This window comes from Dermacentor variabilis, chromosome 11 (assembly GCF_050947875.1).
Source record: "Dermacentor variabilis isolate Ectoservices chromosome 11, ASM5094787v1, whole genome shotgun sequence".
In the NCBI taxonomy this organism is placed as follows: domain Eukaryota; kingdom Metazoa; phylum Arthropoda; class Arachnida; order Ixodida; family Ixodidae; genus Dermacentor; species Dermacentor variabilis.
This window is the reverse complement of record NC_134578.1, coordinates 53,479,029-53,506,141: the sequence shown is the minus strand read 5'-3', so window position 1 is coordinate 53,506,141 and position 27,113 is coordinate 53,479,029. Positions and strand designations below refer to the sequence as shown.

Sequence of the window (27,113 nt, the reverse complement as noted above, 5' to 3'; positions counted from 1 at the left end):
TTCGTCTTCTCACAAAAGGGAGCTTGGCCGCTGATAGTGTCCCTCAATTCGTTTTCTTCTGTTCTCTTACCAGCCTTTAGCCGTGACAATATCACAGTTATCTGCCAGTAGTGGTGTATGTGCGGTCCTCTGCATTATTGCAGCAGCCTATGCAAGTGCAGCATACTCAGAGCATGTCTATTACGTTTTTAAAGTGAACCTTTCTTTGACTCTTCTTTCGGCTATCTATCTATCTATCTATCTATCTATCTATCTATCTATCTATCTATCTATCTATCTATCTATCTATCTATCTATCTATCTATCTATCTATCTATCTATCTATCTATCTATCTATCTATCTATCTATCTATCTATCTATCTATCTATCTATCTATCTATCTATCTATCTATCTATCTATCTATCTAATCTTACGCCGACCCAGTGGCCGAAGTTGTCTACCAATTTGGGCCGCTAGATATGTGCTCGTTATCGTGAGGCGGTCCTGGTCGTTTCAATGTCGTCATTCCAACTTCGTGATCTGACTATGGTCGTACCGTCGTCGTCAGCCCTTCATGCCGACCCACTGGACCCAAGTTGCCTGATAACGTGGGCCCCTAGGTATGTATTCGTGGTCGGGATGCCATCGTGGTCACCGCAATGTCGTCATTTCAGCCCTGTCACCCGATTCTCGTCAGGCCGTCGTTGTCACGCCATCGTCGGCGTACAGTCCTCATGCACTTGACACTCCGCCTTCGTGATGCCGCTGTGCGCCTTCGTGATGCCGCTGTGATCGTTCCATCATCGTTGCTGCAGCCTCTCCCCCTTCCAATTCTAGTCGTTCGTAGTTGTCCTTCCATTGTCGTCAGTCAGGTTTCGTGATACACTTGGCGCTCTGCCATTGTCATTGTAGACTGCTCATCATACGATTGTGCTCGTAAAATAGTCCTTCCGTCGTCAGTTATTTATCCACTAGGGGCGGAGCGTTGGTATTTTGGAAATTTATGTACGGGAAGCTGAACATTTGTCATACATACCTTGTGATAATTTGCTGAAAGGTGTCATGAGAAAAAATATTGATGTTGCAAACAAGAAAGGAAATGTAAGAATAATAAAACTATTTGGTTTGTGCTTAGAATGTGTCTACGCCAAATTTTATATTAGTCTTTGTTAGCAGAGCTCCGTTTATACGACAAAGTCCCTTTTTGAATCTACTATTTTCACTCCACTGTGAGAAAAGGGGCACATGTAGAAAGCTTTTCTGTGAAGAAATTTTTGTGGTTACTTTACCGCACGTTTTTAATGAAAATAAAGACTGAGTTACTTATTTTTAGAGGTATACGTACTGGTTACTCCATGTTGTAGAATCGCCATTCTGTAATGAAAATAAAAATTTCGGTGTCACTAGGATAGTCTCGCATTTCATTATATTTTCTTTATTTCTCTCAATATATAGCACAAGCCATTATTACATTGTCAGAAAAAAAGGCAAAGCGTGGATTACAAATGGTGAAAGTTGGAAGTGTTCGAATAGTAAATTTTTTAATCGAAGTGAATACCAATAGTTAAGATTTAGCAATGAAATGAACGGGGCTTGTTGATAGACGTTCATTGGCCAGTTTAACACTAAGCGCAATATACTCATGAATAGTTAAGATAACGGCATGCAAGTAATGAAAATAATATGGAATGTTTCATTTCTAAACACAGCGACATAAAAAGGGTTGTCTAGTTCTATAGATAAGAGCTTATATACATTATTCGCATGGTCTATTTGCGTAAATATCACATAAAGCTGGGCTAGCTGGTGTTGATGCTGTTGATGTGACATTCTTATTTAACAGCGCGAAGGGCAAGCTTGGACAGTGTCTGCTGTGACATAGTTACTAGCTCGAATAAGACTCACGGAAATAGGTGCGCCAGGACAGAGCGCTTCTACATTCTATAATCTAAAGCAATATTTCAGTCTATGTTGTGCCTTTAGCAAATGGACGTCCTTTAGCCTCTGAGCCTTGTCTGTGCGAAAGAGCTGCTTTTAATTATCTGGTGAATAATGCAAATAAGAAAAAAAAATGGAATAACTGTCCCAACGTGGGAGCGGCCCGCAGCGCGCTGAGTCGCGTACCTCAGGACCTTATTAAAGTTTTGCATCCATCCATCCATCCATAACATGCACAACCTCAGAGTCACGTAGATTGTTCAATTTTTATAAGAGAGAATTTTTATACGAAAGCCCCGCATTCATTTAAACGAATCTAAACAATTCAAATGTCAATGAATAGGTTTCTTTGAATTAACTCACAGAATAAAATCGCTCATAGGCTGCTCCAGATTGAGGCATTCTTAATAATGACAGAAACTTAGCCTATATAGCCTATATAGGCTAGGTTTCCTACTATAAGCCTATATAGTTTGCCGAAGGATGCTCGCTCAGGAACGGGCTGTCTTTCACAGTAACAGCAGTGTTCCTACATCATATTAATTTCTAAAATTCCTCACTTTCATCGTTCTCTCTTTTTTGACAGTTCAATAAATCGTGTTATGCCTACATATCAGAAATAAATATCTGACAGTTTCAAATAGTCAATTCTCGAATCGAACACGAGTCGAACAACAAAGACGAATAAATTTTTATTGAGAATCTGTATTCGAAATATACAATGAGATCACTTGCAACAAACAAAACCAAATAAAGACGCTAAACATTTGTTAATAGAAAAATGAATTTTTAATGGCGACCACAATGAATAGCGAAACAATAGTTACATAAATATAGTGAGTATATAAGTGCATTCACCAGGGCACTATGCAATCGATTTAAAGAAGATTGTGATTTTTTTGGGGGTAATTAGCAATGCAAGCTCACATAGCACGACCTGTCAAAGTTAAATAAAATAAAAAAAATCCGAAAAAATAAATAGCAGGTATCAGTGCCACGTCTTGGCTTGCCATGGCTTCACACTGAACACTGCGAGTTCGGCGCCCCCATCGAAATGCGGCCGCCGTGGCCGGGATGTAGAAACATCTTGAACCTGACTCATCTCTGCAGTGCGTTTGACGCCCTATCTATGACGTCAAGTTTTTGAAAACTATGAATTGTTTTCAATATACCACAAGATAATTAATCCCACAGAAGTGTTGTCCACATGCATAGATAGCATTATTGTCCCTCCTCACTGCGATCCCATGAGTGCCACAATGTTTGATCACATTGTGACGCGTCTATTACTTGCCTCAGCTGTCTCCGCTGCCTCCGTGTTTACAATGCATGTAAATGGCACCGGTGCACCTCAGCAAACCTCTGTTTTGGCGGATGTCGTCGATAGTGGATGTGTGGACGACATGAAGCTATGGCCCCAACTTCAGAGGACATGTAAGCGCTTTCAGAGCTCATTGTTGCGCCTTTCCCAAATGGTGGCAGAAGCATATACGGGTGCTTTTATTAGAAGCGGGGCTAGACATGAATTGTAAGCTCTCCAAACTTTCCGCTTCGGACTTAAATTGAGATCAGTGACTTTCGTTGTTCGTTTATTTGGAAATAACCTTTAAGCAGTGGCTTGTAATGTTTCTGCTTAAGTAACATTCCTTGGTGTAGTTAATATCTAATTGTGTATTTTCTGACAAATCGCTCACGGGTATGCTTAGTTGCGGTAGATTTCTTCTTGCTGCGCACAATTTAGGCTTGTAACGTAGATATTTTGTACATTTTGATATCTTGTATGAGAGACGTATTATCGCTAGTTACTTGCTTATCTGGACCTTCACAAAACTTTCAGCTTCCAAATTTCGTGTGTTGACGGTGCAGTCCGTCACCCATGCTTCGGTGCATTTACTCAACGATGCACTGATTCATTTATTCTTGAAACTTTGGCAATAAAGAGGGCATAAGTTTGAGTGTGAGACGGGATGGATGTGTCTATATAGCGTGCGAGAAACTTACTATGCCGCGAAGATGCGCCCATTGTAGCTACGTTACAAGAAATACTCGTTCCTGCCGACGTTCTGGGGTACGGATGAGGGAATTTATTTATTCTAGAGCAAACCCTTGAATAGCGAACGGCCGGTTACGCAGGCAGTCCTTGTGTAGCAGTGGTTCGTGAACTTCGTAACGTAGATTCATTGTATTCCTAATATGTCATGTAATTTATTTCCAGGCAACAACTCTACACGTTTTTCCTCTGGTTTTGTACATTTTGCAGCGGAAACGGAGCATAGTGCTTCAGCGATCATCCAGTTGCACTTTCGAGAGCTGATCGCATAGTATAGCAGGGCTGAAGTGGTGATGACTTCGCATTCATGGCATTTGCTGAGGCCATAAATGCGAAGGCGTGGCGCGCCGCCAGAAGTGTCACCTCATTCCTCCAGAGCTAACTCCTCGAAAGCGGTCTTTACTCACAATGAATTGTCATGACATACACAAATAAATGCTTTAAAATATGTACTAAAATTATATTAGCTTGGTTAAAACTGTTTATTGTAAGACAGGAAGATCACGTACTACTATTGTTTTTTTCGCAAGAGTCGATAGGCCGCACCGAAATTAATTTTGGTTAGGAGAAAAAGCAGTTATCTGACGCCAAAAAGAAGAACAACAGGATAAAATGATCAAATCGAATATTTTACAAGTTCTAAGAAATACTGCTCCACTCAACATCCTTGGCCGTTTAATTACGTTTCACCAGAGCCCGGATTTGATTCATTGCCGAGAACCACAACATAACTAATTATATCGGACTGACGACTACGTGATCATGCAACCTCAGTCATGCGCACTTGTTTCTGTGATATAGCCCTGTTGTTATTAATGCGATTATAATTAAGGTATTTCACGGACTTTCCGGGATCTATCTATCTATCTATCTATCTATCTATCTATCTATCTATCTATCTATCTATCTATCTATCTATCTATCTATCTATCTATCTATCTATCTATCTATCGATCTATCTATCTATCTATCTATCTATCTATCTGTCTATCTATCTATCTATCTATCTATCTATCTATCTATCTATCTATCTATCTATCTATCTATCTATCTATCTATCTATCTATCTATCTAGGTAGCTAGTTAGCTAGCTAGCTACTTCGACTCAGTCTCCCAAGTTGTCCAGTGGTTTGTGCAACTACGTATGTGTTCGTTGTCATGCCAACGTGGACGTCCCAGCATCATCATCCCAGCTTCATCACTGGACTCTTGTCATGGCGTCGTCGTCATGTCATCGCTGTCATAGATTGATTGTCCTCCTATTGACGCCATACCGTCATCACGCCGTTGTCGTGTCGTCGTCAACGTTTCAGAATTACCATGTCATGGTCATCACGCCTTTGTTTACGGAATTCGTCATTCCATCGACGCCATTCCTTCTTGTCAATCAATAGTAATAATTCAGCCGTCATTGATTTGCGATAACGCCACAGTGAACATGCCACTTTCGTCATTACTTTATCGTGATACGGTCCTTGTCATGCATACGTTGTTATATACCGGCCTTGTGATATCGTCATATTCATTCAATCATCGTCATTCTAGCTGCGTCATTCAGTTACCATTCTTGTTTATAATGACGTCATTGCTTCATCATGCCATTAACTTTTCGCCATCTCATTGCCCTCAAGCCGTCATCGTGTCGTTATCTTCGTTCGATCGTACTCATCATTTCAGGATCATCGCCGCATTGTTGTGAGGCCATCGCGGTCACACAGCGTACGTTGTTTCATCGACGCCGTTCTTTCTTCGTCATCGAAATGCGAAAGCACCCGTGCACTTAGATTTAGGTGCACGTTAAAGAACCACAGGTGTTTAAAATTTCCGGAGTCCTCCACTACTGTGCGCTTCATAATCAGATGGTGGTTTTGGCACGTAAAACTCCATAATTACATTTAGTTTATCTTCGTCACCTATTGTCACGGCTTGCCCACCATGCCGGCGATTGTCATAGTGAATGTCAGGAAAGTAGGACGATCGCGCCGACAGCCTTGTGTAACAGATAGCTGAAACAACCAAATTATCAGAAATATTACAACCGGTGATAAACGAAGGTACATGCAGCATTATGGGATGTGTCTGCATTGCTTGAGTGCTAATTGATATTGACACGTGTACTTGTTGATCCTTTTTACGGGAACAGCATTTCAACTGCAAACAACGTTATCGCTCAGTGCAAGACGCGCCGGCAATGTTTGGAACTCTTTCGAACCTTACCTTTGATTCTGTTCGTTGTCTATACTCTCGCTGAACCGCGTGTAATCAGTCTGTATGCGCGATGCAAATAGTGTTGCATTTTCTCGACGATATGCGAGCACCAGCGATTAAGATGGGACTATCTACGAGTGATGTGTGAAAACCGACGCGCTTGACCTACAAATAAGATTTTTGACGATTGATAAGTGTGCTCGCCGCAATCATTATTTTGAGTGTTACTCGTTTTGCTGGGCCCAGGTTCGCCTAAAAAAAAGTGACATTCGTTTTTTCCCCATCATCAGAACGTGACTATATTTCGTCGACAGTCGTGCCGAGAGCGGTTCTGCCAGAAGTTTTTTTTTTTCAGTGTATACGAGCACAAGAGTGCTCTCAAAAAAGTGCGGGGGACTGTAATATATCTGATTTCGTGGACGCGGCTTGAATTTAGCCGCGCATTGCAAATGTAAAAATTTCGGACAGCGAGCACTCCTAACGATAACATGCAATGTGTTTTCTTTGATTGTTATAAATAGCTTTGTAAATTTACACAGTTCGTATGTTTCAAGTGTCAAGTTTATTGATCCAGGATATCAGTTTTAAATAAAAGTGCATGAAATATTGTTAATACGGAGGGAGCCGCAAAGTCTGATTTAAGTTACAAGATAATTTGACAATACAGCTTTTCCCAACCTGGTAAGAAATAAGGATTATATTTTCTTACTTACCCGGTTTCCTTTCATGTAACGAACTTGCCGTGATACAATGTTGGTGCTGCTCCAAGTGTATGTAGAAATCATGCACTTGATTGGCCAGCTGATCTCTATTTCACTTGACACTCCAAATAGGTATAAGTCGCCTTGGGAGTTGAATATCTGCATGAGTACACGATATTAAGTTTAGATACACATATGTAATTCAATTGCATTGCTTTTCTACGTTCACCATAGACAGCACTACAGGTTTAAAAGTCAGGCCCACCGTGGCCGCATGTCGATGGGGGCGAAATGCAAAAACAACCGTGGTCCCATGCACTAGGGCACGCTAAAGAACCCCTGATGGCCAAAATTAACCCGGAGTCCTCCACTATAGCGTGCCTCATAATCAAATCATTGTTTTGGCACCTAAAACCCAAAAATTCAATTAATTTCGAACGTCAGGTTGCATTTTTTTTATTTTGAGGGTGCCAATAAGTGCGCGATTTCTTAGCATCGTTCTCCTGCTGGGATGGCTTCTGTTACCTTTTCCTTTGTTTATGGTACTCTGCCTTAGCATACAAATTAATCTTCGATTTTGTGTTAGACGCATCGAAGTAGATTGCTGCGAAAAAAAATGAAATATAATGAGCTGTCCTCACTAAATACGAGTTACCAACAAAGAGAAAATGGGCACTGCGCCATTCAGGTATGCTAGCAACTGCGCAGAGTATAAATTCCAAAATTCGCTAGCTCTAACACCAGCGGCTATGCCGAGTGCTCGTTGCCGAAGCACAGGCCAATATCAACGAATTACAAAGTGATTTTATGTGCGATCAGTTTTGTGAACGCAAATCCTAGCTCAGTGGAATCGCCGAGAATGTTAAATATAAAACTTCCAGGCATCAATAATACCGACTACTACCGAATATAGGACCAGAAAGCTGCTATGACTATTCCAGTGCATTAGTCTTTAATTCCTTTTATTACTTAATTAGAGAACTAAGGGTGTGCGATTAGTAATTTTTCAGACCGAATTGAATACTAAGCGAACAGTTCTAAAAGCGAATCAAGTAGAATCGAATAATTAATACTCCTCGAATACCTTTTGAATAATGAAAACCCTTTCCACCATTATTATAACAGACAGATGACACCCTAGCACTTTCTAGGATGAGTGTTTCCGTCCTTACGCTCCACACTGCGAAGCATGCTATATGAAAATCTCGAATGGAGCAGACAACCGCAAATAATCAAATTTATTAGGAGGGTGCGTGGTCGCGCATTTATGTTATTAAGATTTAAAAGGCTGTCTTCTCACATCCGAAGAATCTCTATATATCGTTACGCCCATGAATGGGAATGCGCGTTTCGTGCAGTGAAGGCAAAGGCGCCTTTTTTTTTCAAGGTTGGATGGTTGTTGCAGATGTCTCCATCATTCCCTCAAACATGTAACATTCGAGCCTATTTATATTTAGTCCCCGGAAGAAGACATGGATACAACGTCGATGAGCAGGATAATAAATAAATAAATAAAAAAGAACTATTGCCGAATTTCGTGTCTGGGAGAAATTATAGCACAATTGATTACTAGTTTAGATGGAAAAGGTTGGCTTCCTGATTTATGTAATTTCTTGGTCTATGTGTTGTGATCGACCGTTCAGCCCGTCACAACCTCCGGTCACGGATAACGCGATCATGTGAAACGAGTCAACGGCCTCGTCAAGGTCGTTCTCTAAAGGGATTTTGTATGGCCACTACTGGAATTCCTTGGTCCGGAAAGGTTTGAGCACTTATCAAGGATAAGGTCCTTCACCTGTCGGCCGCCCAAATTGGCATGTCCACGCAGGAGACGCGGCCAGTGCAAGGATACGGTCCTTCACCTGTCAGCCGCCCAAAATGGCACGTCCACGCCGTAGACGGGTTTATTGGGCTATTCACCATCCCCTGTTTGTGCGCAGTGATGTGTGTGTGTTTCCCACAAAGCACCATTTGGAGGGAAAGGGCAACAAAACTACGGATAGGTGGGACCTGAGGTCATCGGTCTCCTGACGCCGGATTGGGTGAGCGGAATGAACAATGACCACGCAGGGGATAAATAGAGCGACGGTCGGCTGGAGTCATTGGCTGCTACAACTTTTTTTTGAGCTTTCTCTGTACTACTTTGAATTTCCTTGTAAATATGTAATATAAACTTGTTTGTAAACGTCCTGGATATCGGGCCCAGCCCCACGTTCCTTGACTCTTCCACGAGCAAATTACATTCCACATCTGCGGACCCCCAGTCGCCACATTGTCTGCTGTGGAAATGGTGAGAGAGAGAGAGAGAGAGAGAGAGAGAGAGTAAACTTTTATTTTCAAATCAATGGTGAAATTTTCATCATTTTTTGTTTTCCATATTTGATGGTGTACATTGTGTAGTGTTAAATATTCGAAAATTATTCGAAAAATAGGCGCATTTGTGACTAGTGACTGTTCATTAAGAGGACCAAATCGAATAGGATAATAATTATTGCGTTATCTATAATTTCCGATATCTGCGCATCCCTAAGAAATACGATTGCTTGTCAGAGACGCACTGCGATTTATTAAAGGGGAAATAAATCACGATGAATTAACGCATGGTGGTGGCTTTGGCATTGCGCTGCTAAGCCCAAGGGTGCGTGATCAAATCCCGGTCGCAGCTGTCACACCTCAATAGGTGAAAGATGCGAAAAACTGCTGTGTCCCGTGCATTCAATGCACGTGAAAGAACCTTAGAAGGTCTAAATTACCCTGGGACTCCCTACGAAGGCGTGCCTCAATCATGTTGTGGTTTTGGGCCGTAGGATCCCAGAATTTAATTTAATTTATTATGATGCATTTGTAATAGCTGTCTTGTCGTTTCTGGATACTCGAGGAACAACATGCGAATATGGGTGAAACACTCTCGAATAGTATATACCTACTCTAGAACACTTTTCACGTTTATGCAGATCTTTATAACTATAATAGCGAATATATTACACTGAGGACAATTATCAGCCAAACAACTTGTTTCTCCGCAGGTAGGCAAATCAAAATAGCACGCCAGCGCATTGGAGAATACATGTCCTGAAACAGCTGAGAACCATGATATCCGATTGCTAATTTCGTGAAGCCCGCGCTTAGGAGACGCTAAAGGCGAAAATAAGTCCAGCTATGTTAGGAAATCGCATTTCCACATTCTTTTTAATAAAGTTTATCTTCTTGTTCCATTAAATCAATAAAGTTACTCTTGCCGGGATTAGAGTTATAGCAAGCCAAAAGAAACGTCCGCTTGCGACGTCAGCTTTGCCATACTGGGAGCGGACTTCCTCAGCCATTTCAAACTTACATGTGAGTGTTCGCGATCGGCGCCCAAAGAATAACGCCACATCCCTCGATGTACTTGGCCTGCAGTCCAACCTCATCTTATCTGGCATCCGTACGTTTTGGGCGGTGTCAACGTACGACAAAAGATACTTGCTGAGTACCCCTAACTCACGAAGCCTCGAAGCGATGCTCTGCCAGAGAAACAAAGGTGACGCATCTCATCACACCCACCGGCCCACCTGTCGCCGTTCGATCACGGAGGCTCGCTGAATGTTGGTTGGAAGTCGCTCACCCTGAGTTCGAATGCATGCTTCAGATCGGCGTTATTCGTCCTTCCTTTAGCAATTGGTCTTCGCTTCTCCATCTGGTTCCAAAGCAGCACAGTGGCGACTGGCGGCCTTACGGTGATTACCGAGATTTGAATGCCTCACTACTCCGGATCAATAACCCCTTCTCCACATACATGACTTCGGCGCTCATCTCGCAGGGACCAAAATATGCAGCAAGATCCAGTTAATGAGCGCGTACAACCAAGTTCCTGTCGAGCCCAGCGACACTCCGTAGACAGCAATCACTACTCCATTTAGCCCATTGGAATTTGTCCGTATGCCTTACAGTTTGAAGAATGCGGCGCACTTTTCAAAGGCTCATGGACTAGGTTATGCGCAAGGTCCCGTTCATTTTCGTCTACCTTGACGACATTCTTGTTGCAAGTTGCACAGACGAGGAGCACAAGGAGCACCTTCGTCTTCGATTTGAGCGACTGGATGAATACGGCCTGGTCCTAAATGCCCATAAATGCATTTTCAGAGACGAGGCCCTAGATATTCTCGGCCATCGCATTTCAGCCCAAGGCATCAAGCTACTGGAATCACGGGTGCAGGCTATCGACAACTTCCCCATGTACAACCTCCCTCTGCAAGTTGCGCGAGTTTCTGGGGCTCATAAATTTTCACAGCATCCTGTGTGCTGTAGGCTGTAGCTTTTACATTCTGACGCGGCATAAGCAGTTAACCTCCATTTTCAAGAACAACAGTTGCTCGTACTAAGAGCGTTAGCTGCGGCAACTTTCCTTTATCTCCAAATTTTCTACAGGCATCCGCTATATCTCTGGGACCGAAAATCAGGCAGCTGACGCACTGTCGCGGATCGGCGCTGGGCCTGCTGGCCATGTGGATTTACAAGCTCTAGCCTCCGCCGAGCAAAACGACCCTGAGCTGAGCCGATTGAGCAAGGAAGGCTCGTTGCATGCTCCAGCTTGCGGAGGTGCAGCTTCCCTACACAACATAGGTCACGGGCGACATATCGCAGGTAGTTCCTAAGCCGTTCACGGCTTATCACTTTCGGCGGCCAATATTCGATTCACTGCACGGGCGAAGCCATCTCAGCATCAGTGCATAGAGAAAGAAATTCAACAAGAGGGGACACTCGGCAAAAATTGGCAACAGGAAACACGTCACGCCTACTTTCAACTCCATCCGTAAGTTGACGCGAGCAGCAGAAAAAAAGAATGTGAAATGAACTTACAGACGTTTTATATTTTTTATTCTTTCCCACTTAAACTAAAAAAGTTTTGCGTGTAAATGAACTTATACTTTGCGACTTATTTCTCTTGCGTTGCCTGGCAACAAGCTAGCGGCACGCCAGACGCGCGTGCACACGTCATGCGCCAGACATGCCACAGGAGCGAGCGAGGCCGGCTGCGCATGCGAAGTTCGCGTGCTCGGCAACCCGTCTGTTTTGGATGTAGTCCGCTTTTTGGGCTTCCGGCGTTCTCTGGTGTTCCGTCTGCATTTCGACACGGTACCGCTGCACTAGTGGACTACATCAAGGTGAGTAATATTGTTTGACTGTCTGTGAAGCCGTTCAAGCACATTTAGGCTTACCGCACAAAACTGAACTCATATAGTGACGCAGTTATCGAAAAACAGCTTCGCCGTCCAAGCCTAGTTAACTTGAGTTAATTACTCGTACTGGGATATGTTTGCGACGCTTTCTATTAGCCCAAGCATTATTTTTACTTATTTCGGTAGTTTTTCGGCAAGTTCGCTGCACCTGACTTCGTGACGAAAAGCACCTCGGCGGTGTGACGCAGTTTCGGGTGTACTGAATCTTACGCGGACAAGTTTTGGCGCTTTCTCTGAGCCCAGACATTATTGTAACTAATGTCCATACTTTTTGGGGTACTTTTCAAGCACAGTGGCCGCGCTCGGCGTATATAGTGGCGCAGTTAGCGAAAAGCAGCTCGGCTGTGTGCCGCAGTTATAGTTTCGCGTGTACTGAACCTTACTGGGAGAAGTTCGTGACGCATTCTCTGACCCCCCAAAATTATTGTAATTTATTTCGTAACTTTTTCGTATACTTTTGAGGCATGCTCGCCGCGCCTGGGGTTGTGAAGCTGTTGGCAAGAAAGCAAGCCGGCCGATGTGAGTTAGTTTTGCTTGTACTGAATTTTAGTGGGACAAGTTTGTGACGATTTTTATCGGCCTGCAACAACATATACATTATTTCGGTGCTCCCGCTTGTCGAAAACGCGACGAGCGATTTCCGAGAGTGATAACACGTGAGTGTGTTGCTTGCGCCGGCAGGACGCGTAACAAATATGACCGAGAAGCTCAAGAACTTGATACTTCTGTCTTCTGAGGGACTGAAAACAGGCTTTGCACCCAGGAATCCGTCTTGAGTGCGACTAGAAAGCATCTGCGAGCGTGTAACCGGGTCTGGCGGAGAGCCTGTGTTGTAGCCACCTCAGTGTACAGCCGCGTCCACGTCTGTGTAGAGCACACGAGCAGGCGGCCTTGCTCTGCGGGGCGATACCATGCGGCAGTTGCGGGATCTGACGCACTGTGCCCAGGAGCATGCACGGCCTAATATACATGCAAACCTGCATTGCACGAGTGGCAACGTTGAAAAGGACCGTTGTTTAACCGAATATGCACTCTTACTCAGGGCTCTCTCGGTATCTCCATGCCAAAAGATTACGTGTTTCAGCTGATAACACGCGCCCCACTCTCACAACAAACTATGCGCGCATTCCGGCCGTTCCGATTAGGCGGTGACACCAAAAAATGATAACGCCAACAACGGCGTAAAAAGAGAATCGAGGCATTAATTTTATAATGCCGTCTTCTGCCTGCCCTTGGCACTTTTAGATAATGCGTTGTTTTGTATTTTGGCTCAACATTATTTATTAGAGGACATGGCGTGTTCAGCCATTGCCGAAGAAGATAAGCTCCGGCCTACGGACAACGTTTCCACAAGGGGCTTTGTGGGACTTTGCCTCCTTCCGGAGGTTCCCCTTTGCTGAAGCTTCTAGAGCAAAATAAACATTTCATCATTTCAGAAGACGTCTTGCGTTTTCTTTATGAAATTGCACGTGACACAGGTTCGGTGGAGGCTTGTAGAGGTCTTTCGCAATAATTTTTATAAAAACGATAAACCGATTCCGCGCAAAGGCGGCGCGTGCTTCAGCAGTAGAAGCGAAAAAAAAAATGCCGCGCCGATCAGCGGAGCCGGCGTGCCATGTACCAACTGGCGTTCAAAACGCGCGCGCTAAAACCGAAACCGGAAGATGTTAATACCATTCGCCTGGTGCGCTAGTCAATTCGGCCGCTGGGCTCTATGGGAGTGTCCGCTCTTGTTGAAATTTTTCTCCATGATCAGAGTGACAGAGGCGTATCACAGACCGCTTCGTCTTGCCATGGATCAATAAAGACGTTCGAAGCTGGGCAAGAAGCTGCCAAGCCTGTCTAGCCGTCACAGTGACCCGGCACATGCGTTCAGCGGTGCAGCCGTTTCGACCACCAGCAAGCCGTTAAGATCACTTGCATTTAGACTTGGAACTCTATTCTGAACGTTCCACCATTTTCTCCGATGCGTGACGTAGACGCGACGCGTATAAAATGGCGCTGATGGCCATTTCGCTTTCGTAACGTGACGCAAGCTTGACGTTTTGCCTAAGAAACTGAAATGAAGAAACTGAAATGAAGACACTGAACTTAAGGTTCTCGGTAAGACAAAGCAGTTTTCCTCCGCAGTAAAACTACAGCAGCTAGGTCAAAGCGCATGATTCTTCCGTCGAAAACACTTGTCGCTTCCGTCATCTGCTGCGTACAAGCCGTCGTCTGCTTCATTAGCTATAGGAAGCGTGCACCCGGGAAACGGAATGAGTCATCGTATGTTGGCGCCAACGCGCTTGTTTTCTACCTTCAGACTATACATACGCGGCCTACCAGCGGTGATGCGCGCACGTTCTAGGCCACATTATCACTATCTCGTGAAACGCAAGTGACTCAGCCCGACTCGGCTGGTTGAGATAGGTCGAATATCACCGATATCATTGCGCACGCCAGAGATATGCGCTTGCGCGGCGCAAGCGCCGGCGCTGCCATCTTTTGTTCACTACGCTGGTTACTCGCACCGCGTGAGGAAATTTAGGCGCCACCTTACGACATTTCTTTTTATAACTTAAAGCGACGCCATTGTCGTAACTTCTGATTGTGCGAAAAGGAATAAATCTTGATTAGAATACAAACGCAGTAGTGAAAAGTGAATAACATTGGAGAAAGTTTATGTTCAACCAATATTATTTCATATAAACGCGTTCTTTTAAAAATAACGGTCTAGAACACGAATGCCAACACCACCCGAGAACGATGCAAATGCTCTGATCACGCGTTATCAACAAAAGATTTTCATGGCGCCAAACGACAGGGAAAATGTGGATACGCATTCTCTTCGGCCACCATTGCTTATGGCGGCTCATTAGCATAAATCACACTGCCCGTCACACCACAAACAATGGCGGAAAATCTCTGCAATGGAGGCCCAGCGCAACGTCACGCAACGTCAAATTGACGTTTGCGAAATGGCCCTTCCTGTGACGCTCCCCACTGCATATTCCTTCAGCCACTCAGCAACCTGACGTGGCGCCTATCTTGGATCACCACCACATATTCACGAAATCGCAGATGCATTGCACTAGTCTTCTGTGCGCTACCGGTCACTTTCTTTTTGAAAGTCGCAATATAGCTACCAAGGTCCAAAAAATTTATTAGTCGATAAAATTTGCTGCACCACGTCACGTTTCATCATCTTGATAAAAACGCAAAATTGTGGGTTGCAAAACTTCCATTTCCCGGCAGAAATTTCAAGACACGTGAGCTCTCGACAGCCAATCAAACGGCCAACGTGGCGGATAGTGGCGGCCGTGCAGCCGCCATGCGCGTCGAGAATAGTTTTTGGTGAGGCGTCTTCCGCCGTGCCAAGGTTTCAGATGAAGTCTCGTTAAAAAAAAAAAAAAAAACTCAAGGCCGCTATGAAGGGCCGGGGAGCGGCTGCGCTCCGATATCGCGGTGCTGCCACCATCCGTGCGCGCCGCCGCTCGCTCGCACCAAAATAGGGCGAGGGAAGCATGTCTCTTACTCTCAAGCATCCTTTGATAACAGCGCTCGTGAAAAAAATTTGGAAGGCGCTTAAGCCTCGCCTCTAAGAGTGGAACGCTATGATACTCAAAGATCCCTGACTGCTACTCACGCTTCCCGGCGACTGCGGAGTATGTAATTTTTACCGGGAAACGCTTGTGGTCAAACGTTATGCACGAAGGCGGGATTTCTGGTCGTAACGCGTCCTCTTGCAGGAGCCGCGATGCGGCGGAGGCGAGCGCTATCTGGCAGTCTTTCAAGGAAACGGGCGCGCTGCTCCGTGGTCTCTGAGATATTTACACGCCGGCGTGCGCAAATGGCGGGCGCCGTCTCCGGTCTATGCATTCTAGAAACGCTGGAAAAAGGGTTTGAGTTTTCGCGTAACAGAATTATGTTTTCTCGCATATTTAAACTACAATACGAGAGCTGTCATGTCTGTAGGTTGTAAGCCGTAGTTTACGACTTGTTCACGTACTTGAGCTTGAGAAATGAAATTATTTCAGTGCATCCCTTACGTCGCCTGAAAGGCCTACGTATATGCGGTACGAGAATGTTTTTGCCGAATGCGATGCGTGATGCCGGCGCCGGATTTTCTACGACGCGGGCTCCTTAATGCTGCCGAGTTAAAACTAGTGCGGCGAGCGCGGCGCGAACGCTATGGTGGCGATGCGGAAGCCACCCGACCGGCTAGCACGCCGTTTGCAGCGTATGTTGGATGAGCGGGCGGAGGTCTCTGGTTGCCGCTGTCAAACGCGAATACGCTCAAATTTCCCTATTCCGAGTGCCGCAATCATCACCAAATCATCACCAAATCGGGACCAAATTAAAGGGACAACGCTATGAATATTCCTGCACATGCTCGAACACGGGCGCTTTGTGAGGATCGTAGCCAAGATCTGCCTTTAGCGGCTGAATTCTGTATTAAATTATGTGCGACAATGGCACCTCGTCTTTCTTTTCATCATGAATGTCACAAGTAGCAAATTAATAAAGAAAGCATAAACTTCAGAGTGTCACCTGCAGCTCTCGACGAACTTACCGGGGGCAGCATGCCTTCAAGGCATTAAGTGTGGTTTGGTCTGTGGTTGCCCCGAACAGGTTCAGCTTGCCCTTGTGTTTGACTGTAAACTAGCCAAGGTCTATACTTTGGTTGAAAGGATGATAGGTATAACCCATTATTGAAAAAGCACCTGTGAATCTTTTTTTTGTAGAGACGAACGACGTCTCAGTAAACTATATCCGAAATACCTCTTTCAGTGAACCCGTGACGACAGCGCCGCCGGTGTGACGCCTTCACTGTGCAAAAATGTTATAATCTTTTCGCCGTGGTCTACTTTACGGGATTCAAACGCATGGTGCCGAAGGGAAACGGTATCAGCTTACACTGTCCTCATTTATGTTTGAAAGTGGGCCCTAACGACAATGAGGTAGTATGGACGAAGCTATAAAAAAAGGCCAGGCAGTGGGCACTTTCCGAAATGCCGAGGGAATGGGCCTAACCCAATCGGCTACTCAGGCAGGGCAAACTTCTTCTAGTTCCGAAAAATTTTCAAAATCTCACTGAGTTTATTTAAAGCAAATCAACGTCGAACACACTCGTCTGGTCGTCCCTTAGTGGAGAAGTGTGGTCTTGTGGTCTACGTATTTGAAATATTGTAAAGGTGGTTACAGGCGCTTCACGAAGAGAGCCTTTGTAGTCGAAATTACTGCTTCTGGTTATTTTTAAACGAATGGCGTGGGAATTGCCCGTACGTTACAATGCAACCTGATACAACGCTAGATAGCACTTAGAGATGCCATGTTTATATTTTATCTTTTGTTTCATCGCACTCGGAAATACATTCAAAATGTATATCTAAAACCATAATGCGAAGGCTTTCCTTTTGAATGTGTGGGATAAAACTCTAATTGGAAATTTTAATGATTAGGAAAACTTTTTACTATAATGCGCTGAATGGAAACCGGGCAGTTTCGCCACGGCCACCGCATTCACTCGCACGAAGCCCCATACCACAGCGGTCGCAAGACGAGCTCGCAGCTGGCAGAACAAACGTCGCACTAGTTTTTCGCGAGCGCTGTTATCACAGGATGCTTGAAAGTAAGAGACGTGCTTCAATCGCCCTCCTTATCCTCGGCGCAAGCGAGCGGCAGCGCGCCGACGGTGGCAGCGCAGCCGCTCCCTGGCCGTTCATAGAGGCCTGAAGTTTGTTTACCAAGCCTGTACCTCCTCACGTGCGTCGACTGGTAATCAAGATGAGCTGAGGCGCCGCCTCTACAAGGCATCATGGCCGAAACAGTGGTGGAAGCATTTGTTGCTACGTAGATGTCACGGTATACAGTTGCACTTTGTGCATGACTACTGACCTAGGCCGACAATTCCAAAGGTCGCTTTCTTCTGCCCTGGGGAGACCCCTCGGCACGCGCCTTCATAACACCACGGCTTACCACCCTCAAAGCAAAGACATGGTCGAGAGTCTCCTCCGACAACTGAAGGCGTTATTGAGCGCCACGTTCGACAGACAGCACTGGGGCGAAAGGCTACCCCTATAGTACTAATGCGGCTGCGAAAAGCAATCAAGGATGAGCTTGGAGTCAGCGCAGCCGAGATGCAGTGTGGGTCAGCAATCCGCGTTCCAGGCCAGTTTTTCAGCACCCAGCAAGACACTCCGCCAGCGGCCGCGCAGCACTTAGAGAAGCTACATTCCTGGCTCGACCAGCTTCGACCTAAACCCCCACGTGTAGCCCGCTGCCAGCCTATGTTTAGTTTCCCGACAATGAACACAACCACACACATCTTTCTGCGGAGCGACTTTATCAAGCCACCACTGACTCCTTCCTATGAGGGCCTCTTTCCTGCGGTTCCGCGTTCATAGAAAACCTTGAAGATTGACGTTGGCAGCAAAGAGACAGTGTCATGCGACCGCGTCGTCAAACAAGTCTCTTATGAATATTAACACTTCATTCCTTCCGTCATTCACACCTAAGTCTCCGGCATTCCAAGGGGGCGGAGAGGGGGGGGGCTTGTAGCGACTGACCGTCACTACGTTGGCCCCGGTTCACGGAAATCCAGTTTACCTCTTCTTGCCTCGCCATGGGGTCATTTCCACCTGCTCTTGGAATTGAGGTGGCTGCCCGACTAGAGCGCTGCCACAGCCACTCGGCAAACCTGTTTTTACTTTTGAATAAAGCCAGTCGACCCTCAGCTCTTGAGCCGTCAAAGCGTATATTCCTTGCCTTCGCCAAACTGAGCCCTCAACAAAGGAATTACTAACGCTGAAGGACACGCAACAAAAGGAGATGCGGAAGCAATCAATTTCTTTACAACAAAATATGGCAGTATTCTTCTCATGAAATTGAATTCCCAGACTCAGCTGAAAACGGGTCGCGACCAGGTTTACCTAATGAAAGATGTTTTCAACAAGTGACACAAGTGCCCGATAAAACGAGCGCGCAACTGAATTACTTGGAGAAACTTGGGATTTCATGAAGCAGAACCTTTTCTCGCACCTCAGTGGTCCGGTAAATATGACAGCATTCTTGCTTTCTTGGTCAATGTAAGCTTTATGGCAGGCAAACAGACAGCTTGATGCGCGTAAGCGTTTGACCAGTTTGGATAAGTACGGTTCGCTGTTAGGCACTTTAAATAAACAAAACGTGATGCGTGCTAATAGCGATCTCATTGGGTTAGCTCGTAGTAAACGATAGGAAATAGGATATAGGTTTGTCTGCATCAAAAAAGGGAAAAATAATTATGAAAAAGAACAAAAATAGAGCTCCGTATTCTGTATTATAGTGAGAAAGCATTAAATATTCGATTACGCAAAAATCCATCGGCGTCGATGGCGTGACCGAACGGTGGTACCAAAAATAGCCGACACCGCAATGAGTAAAAACGTAAAAAATTCTCGGATGAACGATAACTGGGACGCAGTGGGACACTCCGGAATAATCTTGGCCAACATGGGTTCTTTAACGTGCATCCAATGCATGGTAAACCAGCGTTCTTGCATATTGCCCCCATCAAAATACGGCCGCTGCGGCCTAGATTTGGTCCTGCTACGTCGTGCTTAAGAACACAATGGCAAAACCAGTAAGTATCCGCGGTGGCTAAACATTCTGTTGTTTACAGCAGCAGCTACCGTGATACTGACACCGACAGGGGTAAACTTCTGTGGATTTATGAACAACAAAATATTCCGCAAAATTAGGCGACAAGCAGTATTCGCTAGCACGAGCTCACACACAGTGACACATGGGCGACAGCGGAAATGCGCATACCTCTACACTGATTAACCTGCCAAAGTACCTAATTAATTGGATAACTGCGTACATAACCAACCGTAAGCAGTTCGTTGAAATTCACAACTTTTTCAGATGAGCTTCCTGTAATTTGAGGTGTGCCACAGGGCAGCGTCTTAGGACCCTTATTATTTCTAATATATATTAATGACATCGGCAACATAATTACAGCGCCTGTGCAAATAAGGTTGTTCGCGGATGGCTGTGTGCTGTTTAATGAAATAACTTGCAGTGAGGACCAAATCCCACTTCAATCTAACCTTCAAAACATAGCACCCTGGCGTCGTAAGTGGAATAGGGAACTAAGTTCTAGCAAATCAGTTTTAATTGAAATTACCAGAAAAATTAACAATTTATCATTTCCTTACTGCGTCGCTTGAAAGCCTCTCACACAAGTTAATCAATACAAATATCTAGGTGTTACAATAACTAACAAATTATGTTGGAACACGCATGTTTCCAACATATGTAAATCGGCTTTTCGTAAATTTTCCTTTCTGATAAATAAGTTGAAACAGACTCTCCTTAACACTTGATTAACAGCTTATTATACAATCATCCGTGCTAAACATGAATATGCATGCATTGCGTGGGATACTTTCACCCAAAATAACACTAATTCCTTAGTTGATACATCGCAAAGCCCTAAGAAACATTTTTTTCACATACCACTCAACTGACTCCCCAGTCACCCTAATGCTAACACACAACATTCAAACATTGCAATTACAAAGAAAAATTCACAGACTAAAATTCATTTTCTTGCTTAAGAACAACCATTCATCTCTTAGCCTACACCCTTTTTTAAAATCACTTGTAGCCCGCCGTACAAGGCATCGACATGCTGAATCTCTAACACCTTATCTCGCGAGGACTAACCTTTTCAAATATTCCTTCTTTCCCCGAACCATATCAGACTGGAACAATTTGCCTGTAGCACATCTATTTAGCATTGAGGCTATTGAGCAATTGAGATGTTCAATTTGTTTCCTTTCTATGCGTTCTTTTTATATAATTTAATATATAAATATACAAATAAATTATATACTGCTTTAATACTGCGGAGGATATGCATTGGTGCTATTTTTTATAACTTTGATTTGCTGATTTCGCGCGGTGGTTTACATTTTGTTCAGTTGTATTATTTTTCTTATTGTACATTTGCCTTTGCAATTATCAATCCAAAATTTTTTGCATGCTACCAATGCCCCTCCTGCTTGGGCCCTTCCTGGGGCCTACAGTATGTTCTCAAAAATAAAGAAATAAATAATAAATAAAAGAGCTTGTCAAGAGACAGAAAGCGCTCTATGCTTAAATACATGCGACGGCACGCTTGGGCTGCTGCAGGTTACGCAGCCAAGATAGACACAGCTCTGGATGCGGGTAACAGGATAGCGCGACATCTATGATTTGAGCCAGAAAGCAGCTGGTTCACCGGGACACAAGTTGGAACGCCCTATGAGGTGAGTCGGTGCTCCTGTTTGTGGTACTCCGTGCGCGTGACCTCAAACAGATAAGGACTCGTATCAGTATCAGCAAAAGGTATGCAGTGCCTTGAGACATCTAATTATCTTTATAGCTTATAGCCTTCTGTTGAGTATGTTATAATAATTACAGCCGTCGAAATAAAGCACCGACGTTGTAATGAATGTGTCGTCACCCATGTATTTGCAGAATATGCGCGATGCAGGATATTGAATTTATGACACCGCACGAGATGCGCTTGTCATTCAGAGCGTTCATGCATTTCGAACACCTTGCGATCGCAATTATAGGGACACTTCGAGCGCACTTCTGCCATCGGCGTTGTCGAGAGGTTCCGTATAAACTCAAAGGGCGATAAATTCGCGGACGCGCGCCGTATGCTTTATGTGAGAGTGAAAGCATGTGAGGGTGAGCCAGCGTTCGGGGCTCAGTCTCTCGCCCGAAAGGGAGGAAAGCGGAGAGGAAGCGTGCCATCTTCCGTCGCGCGTTAGGACCGGGGGGGAGGGTAGGGAGGCTGTAGGGGTCGTTCTACTTCGGGTGGCACCGGTGGTAGCGTGCTCTTGGGCCGCATTTCTACAATTGCTAGTAGGTGCAGTAGGGCGTGGCGTTTCTCGAGGGGCTCGACGTTTCCTGAGGAGGCGGGAGTAAGAGCGGGTGCGAAAGAGAAAATCTGGGGGCCTTGCTTCTTGAATATCTGACTCTGCCTAGGCACTACGGTGGGAAAGTTTATTTGCGCGTGTTGTATGCGTTTGTCCCTAGGCCTGCCGGAATTGCGGAGTGGGGTCGAGTTTCTTTACGCTCGGACCCTCATTTACATATGGAGGGTCTCGAATCCGACGATATTGATGCTTGTAGGTTGCATGTGTAGGTTTATTGACCAGTTTACTTTGCCCAAGAAGATCACGTACTCGTGACGCCTGCGGCAGAAAGGATGTTCCACAGCCGCCGCCAAGGTTTGCGAGTGAACGCGCTTGCTAACACTCCAAGGGTTAGTTTTAGTAGCAACTCATAAGTACCACACAGAGTGGATGGGGGAACGGCGCCGCCCTAGCTGAATTGGTAGAGCATCGCACACGTAATGCGAAGACGTGAAATCGTTCCCCACTTGTGGCAAGTTGTTTCTTATCCAGTTTTATTTCCCTGAATTTATAATTTCTTTAATTGGAATCAGTAAGTGCAAGTAATTTCCCCTGACTTGTACTTGCTGTCTTCGTTTGTCTCTATGCTGTCGCTTCCCGTCAACTGCAGATAGGAATGCGGCGGCCGAGCTTCGATCATCGCACGTTCCGTGTATATATACTTGAGTGCTATCATGACGCGCAATGCAAGTATGTGACAGTGTCAAATAATTACAGTGTCAAATATTTACCGCCAACTAGGTTTACACGCAATTCCTTGTACAGATGGGAAAACATTTAGAGTGTGGAGAAGATAAGGTTAACGCGAGACATCAGCTTACCAATACGGCTTTACAGAAACGAGGATCCCGAATTATTCTATAAATTTCTACACCTTTCTCTTATCTGGCGTGCCAAAACTGCTTTACAGGAATGAGGTTCCTGAATTGTTCTATAAGTTTCTACCCATTCATCCTATGTCGGTTGTTAAGCGCTCAGAGAAGGGGATAGTTTGCCTGTTCAGAGGTTACTAGAAAATAGTGACGATACATCTCTGCCAACCTTAGTGTTCGAGCATCCACCATAACCATGGTTATGGTGGATGCGCGAAGGCCTAAACATAAACGGAGGCTTCTCGCAGAGAGTTATTCAAGGATCATTTCCAAGCTGCATAAAAGGCCATTAGGGGCTATTGCAGAGCAGGCAACCGTTTGCCAATGACTGCAAAGAGTACACTCAATAATGAATATGTCCTGCATCCCCATCTGATGCCTTCGAGTTCGCGGAATATGTTATTAGTAAAATTGACTTGCGGTTCCAGCTGTTTAATATTGCGAACTCTGTGGCAACTAGTTCCAAACACCAGCCCAAAAATGTAGCTCAACCATGCCTTAAAAAGAGCCTTACTGCTCAATAGATGCACGTGAACCGACAGGAGAACGCATGCCACCATCTCTTAACAGAAAATAGAGAATGGGATGAGGATCTTTAGAATCACGGGTTCATAAACGCTTATTTAATGATACAAACGGGTAAACGGGACAATATATCGAATTTCTAAAGAGATGATGCTTTAGTCTATATATGATATGTAATAAGCGAACATTGGGCAAAAATATGCGTTTTAAACAAGCATGTGGTGGAAACGGATTAAGTGAGACCCACGGGCAGGTAAATTATGTGGTTTTACAACAATTTATTACAATGCCAGACTCAGACCTAGTCAGTGGTGTCCACAGTTTGCAATATCGTGTACAACTGTACGCATTCTTATACCTTCGGTGAACTAAAGAAATATGGACGCACACATGCCATAATATCATAATGTTTTAAGCTATGAGCTAAGCTCTTGAAATAAAAACAGAATTAGAAAATTCCTTGTAACAATTAGGACACCTTGCGCTGGCTGCTAGGGCTAGGGCGCCAAGCTGTGAGGACGTGGGTTTCCGCACTCTGCCATTGCTTTCACGAAAGACCACGCGACTACATACAGCGAATATTTAAACAGTGACCACTGGGTTTGCCGAGCGCGAACACCAGTGCACGGGACGTCCGGTACCGTCGCGCGTACTTCAGACACAAGCCGGGGAGAGGCGCCCCCCAAAAACATTTAGTGGTGCTTGCATGACGGCAAGTGGTGCACTTTCTTTCGTACAGATATATTTCTATTATTGCTTTGGAAGTACAAAGAAAACTGGCTTACTTTGTCGTCCAGAAGGAGAGGAACTTTATTGCAAAACATGTCCGAGAGTAATGCGTATATGAAATTGAAGGACAAGAAAAAAACGCATTATTAAGGAATAAGTGCATAAATATCATGTACAGAAATTGTTGGCAACGTTGCATGAGTTAGGAATGAAGTTGCTTAATGAAAACGCTTCTGCCCATATTTCATGCAACGCCATGATCGAAATTTGTCATTGTTTACCACAATGGGTTCATGCCTGCCAATTTGACTCATAACACTGCTTCCTTTGTTGTTTTGGGACACGCTGCTATCAAGGACATTACAGAAGGTCACAAAGCACAGGGCTGTATGGGAACCAGTTAGTCATATAAAAAATAGGAGAAGTGTGGAGTATTAGATGTTGATAAGGAAATATGGTTCTTTCTTGAACTTGGTTAGTGAGAACAATTTCTTAATATGTAATGGTAGGTTATTCCAAATTGATAGTGTAATGAAGGCAGAGGCGTTCCTTCCCTAATTAATGTGCATTTTTGCCAAGAAGACACTTTTATTGCAAGAAAATCTAGTTGGGTATGAGTTTAATGAAGATATTATCCCAAACATTTTAGATGCAATTAAATCAATATATGTATAGATCTAAGTCTAGGTTTAAGAGTAACAGAACTAAATTATATATCTAACAAATTGTATAGTATATATTTTTCTTTTGGTTGTAGGAAAAATGTTCTGATAGTTGCGCAACGTATCTTGGGTGGTTAATTTCATGCTACCATAACCGTGAGCTAAAATTCTTCTATAATGACTGAAGAACCATCATCATCAGTAGTTCATTCTTAAGCCCCCTCAAGATGAGAGCCTCAGTCAGCTATCTCCATTTACCCCTGTGTTGCGTTAGCTGATTATAAGTTGCGTCTGCGAAGTTTCTAGAATGCCCTAGAATGCCCCACGTTCAAGAATTTATCCTCGAGCTCTCAAGTTACGCAGCATGAAAATCTGATTGCAAGTTTTTTTTGGGAAATTCCTAGGAGGAAATACAATTATGTCTCATGTGGCTTGCCCTGCGTAAAGCATTAGCATACGACGGGCGATAGGGATGTCCAAAAGAAGAGACCGATGCAGCACTAACGCACAAACACGTAGCCTTAGTGCACAGCCTAACAGCATGACCGTGCTCCACAAGAACGATCTAGGGCTGTTAGACAATGTAGCAGTCATTTACTGCGGCATTTGCTTAGTATGCATCTAACGTACAGCTTGCTGGAAATCTAAGTTTCGGGCTACACACCACGTTCTACTTATAGTAAAATAGGTGCAATGCACTGCTGCCCATCACACTCTAAAAACAGTGTCACTCTTCGGATGTTTATTTGCCACACAACAATAATCGTCATCTGTCTTGCCCGAATTTCCTTCCTTTAACGCTGAGAGCCAGGTACTTTCATATCAAGAACGGCATATTTGTTATCAGCATGACAGAGCATTCTCAACCGGAAAGTAACGAGCGCAGAGTTTTCAAGAAAGGATACGCAAGCACGAGAGATGACGATAATTGATGTGGGACAAATATATACCCCCAGGTTGCAACTGTTTTTAGAGTGCACGTATGTATTGGATGATGACTAGGAGGCTACGTGATCGAACTTATTAATGATTTCCCGCCAAAGCGACAATTATTTGTGCACTTCGTAATGGTTCGTTTTACTTCTGCTTCTGCTCCTTTTCTAATCTTTACTCGTTGAAAAGTGTACAAACTACTGATAAAAATAACTACTCACTCACCACAAAATTTTCGCAAGACGCACTCTTGGTCTGACTTCCTTCGAAAATATCCTTCTTTACAACGGCATATACCTTTCCCGTTATTACAAATGTGAACGGATATTCCAGGGCAAAGGCTTTCGTCGTATTTGCCATTTTTACAAGTGTCCTCAACCTCAGTGCTGCCGCATTCTAAAAGCAGGGTGAAACGGCATCGCCAAAAATAGAAAATTACATTGCATTCATATGTTTGAATTTTGCTGCCACATAATATGACGCGGCTATTTAGTTTCTTCCAGCATTTTATGTGTCGAGTATATAAAAAACCGAGGAACACAGAATATATACTACGGGAATGTCATATATTTCCAAATTACGGCCATATACAGCTAGTATAGAAGTTACATAAACATTGGTATAGTTCCTCACAAAGCATGGCCAACATTTTGATAGGTAGACCTATCCTTGTCAAAGGCGGCCTTGCCATCCTCGGCGGTTTAGCTTTAACGAGTATTGGCACGAATCTTGTCGGGCTGACGTCACGGGCGGTCGTTGATGGCGGCGGCCAGCTGTAAAGAAAGATACTGAAAAGTGCTGTCATTTGGTTTTTAGGCATCCTGGCGGGAAGGCTAGGGTTGGACGATGAGGGCAGAGAGCGGGGAAGCGGAGAAGTGGCCGGAGAAAACCAAAAGAAAGAGAGAGGTGGGGCGGCAGGTTGTGGGAGGAGGCAGAGGATGGCCGGCCTTCATAGAACAAACCAGAAACCGTGCGTACGTTCCGTAGTTGACGTGCGCTTATGCTTCTGGCAAAATGGTTTGAGAAAAAATGATGACCTGAGTAGCCTACTAGGCAGCACGCCGGGAAAATTTTCAAAGGTGTTAAGATGATGACGTGGACTCTGTGGGAAAGAGCGTGGGTTGGCAGATAGCAGACGCGGTGTATAGTAGCGGGTTCCTTACAGGGACGTTAACCTCAGTAGACTGGCGTAGGCGTCGTCGAAATGGCATAGAGAAGTGGCATGGCACCATTGCATCTATAATTCTAATTTAGACAAAGGAAGCAATTCTTTGCGCACATACGTTTGGTAAACACATCAACGCAATTGATATTGACTTGGATTTCGACACACGCAAGGCTACATCAGTAAAACTAT

At 44.5% G+C, this 27,113-nt stretch overlaps 1 long non-coding RNA gene across 1 annotated transcript; it reads right to left on the bottom strand.

Moving 5' to 3' along the window:
- Positions 1-6,949: 6,949 nt before the first annotated feature.
- On the bottom strand, positions 6,950-26,092 carry LOC142564842 (uncharacterized). Its single transcript, XR_012824689.1, has 3 exons — positions 25,982-26,092; positions 24,218-24,240; positions 6,950-7,037 (listed from the first exon to the last, which is right to left on the bottom strand). It is a non-coding gene; the product is annotated as an uncharacterized LOC142564842 (long non-coding RNA).
- Between the last annotated feature and the right edge of the window lie 1,021 nt (positions 26,093-27,113).